Source organism: Rhinopithecus bieti, unplaced genomic scaffold, assembly GCF_001698545.2.
Source record: "Rhinopithecus bieti isolate Rb0 unplaced genomic scaffold, ASM169854v2 scaffold_26871, whole genome shotgun sequence".
In the NCBI taxonomy this organism is placed as follows: domain Eukaryota; kingdom Metazoa; phylum Chordata; class Mammalia; order Primates; family Cercopithecidae; genus Rhinopithecus; species Rhinopithecus bieti.
In genome coordinates this window covers 988,329-990,100 of record NW_016812402.1, presented here as the reverse complement: position 1 = coordinate 990,100, position 1,772 = coordinate 988,329, and positions in this window count along the sequence as shown.

Genomic DNA, 1,772 nt, shown 5'->3' with positions numbered 1-1,772 from the left:
TTTCTCTCTCTTTCTTTTTTTCTTTTGAGACAGGGTCTTACTCTGTTACCTAGGTTGGAGTGCAGGACACAATTACAACTCACTGAAGCTTCAACCTTTTGAGCGCAAGTGATCTCCTTCCTCAGCAAAGGCACATAACACCATGACCAGCTAATTTTTTTTTTTTTTTTTTAGGTAAAAGCAGGGTCTCAGTTTGTTGCCCAGGCTGGTCTTGAACTCCTGGGCTCAAGCAATCCTCTAGCCTTGGACTCCCAAAGTGGTGGGACTACAGTCATGAGCCACCTTGCCTGGCCAAATGATCTTTCTAATGGGTTGTTGAATTCAGTTTGCTAACATTTTCTTGAGTACTTCTGCATCAATGTTCATTAAGCAAATTCGTGTGTAGCTGTTTGTTTGTTTTGTTTTGTTTGTTTGTTTGTTGATGTGTCTTTGGTTCTGGTATCAGGGTAATACTGGCCTCATAGAATTAGTTTGGAAGTATTCCTTCCTCCTCTATTTATCAGAAGTTTGAGTAAGTTTGCTGTTAGTTCTTCTTTAAATGTTTAGTAAAATTCAGCAGTGAAGCCATTAGGTCTGAGCTTTTCTTTGCTGGGAGACTTTTTGTTATGGCTTTAATCTAATTACTTGTTATTGGTCTGTTCAGGTTTTGGACATGAATTTTCATGTCCAAAAATTCATAGGAATTTATCCATTTTTTTCTAGGTTTTCCAATTTATTGGCATATAGTTGCTCATAGCAGCCTCTAATAAAATTTCTGTAGTAACAGTTGTAGTGTCTCTTTTTTATCCCAGATTTTATTTATTTGAGTCTTTTCTTGTTTTTTCTTCGTATACTAAAGGTTTGTTAGTTTTATTTATCTTTTCAAAAATCCAACTTTTGTTTTATTGATCTTTTGTACTGGTTTCTCCATTTCAATTTGATTTATTTCTCCTCTGATCTTGTATTATTTCTTTTCTTCTACAAATTTTGGGTTTAGTTTGCTCTTGATTTTTTAGTTCTTTAAGATCCAACATTAAGTTGTTTATTTGACATTTTTCTACTTTTTCAATGTAGGTGCTTTAGCTATAAACTTCCCTCTTAGTGCTGCTTTCACTGTATCCATTGGTTTTGGTATGTTTTACTTCACTGTCATTTGTTTCAAGAGCATATTGTTTAACTTCAGTGTGTTTGTGTAGTTTCCCAAATTTCTCTTGTTATTAATTTATAGGTTTATTCCATTGTGTTCAGAGAATATACTTGAAATAATTTTAATTTTTTTAATTTTTAAGAAAATTTTGTGGCCCAACATATGGTCTCTCCTTGGAAATGACCCATGCAATGAAGAGAAGAATGTATATTCTTCAGCCGTCAGATGAAATGTTTTATAAATATCTATTAGGTCCATTTGGTCTATAGTGCTGATAAAGTCTAATGTTTCTTTGTTGATTTTCTATCTCAATGGTGTGGCCAGTGCTGAAAGTGGCCAGCTACTATTGTATTGGGGTATATCTGTCTCTTTAGCTCTAATAATAATTGTTTTATATATCTTTGCACTCCATTGTTGGCATACATATTTACAATTATAAAATCCCCTTGGTGAATTCACTCTTTTATCTTTACATAATGACTTTATTTGTTGCTTTTAGAGATTTTGTCTGATATAAATATCACTACTCCTGCTCTTTTTCGTTTTCCATTTGCATGGAATGTCTTTTCCATTCCTTTATTTTAGTCTTTGTGTGTCTTTGTAGGGGAAGTGTGTTTCTTGTATGGAACAGATCACTGGGTTCTGT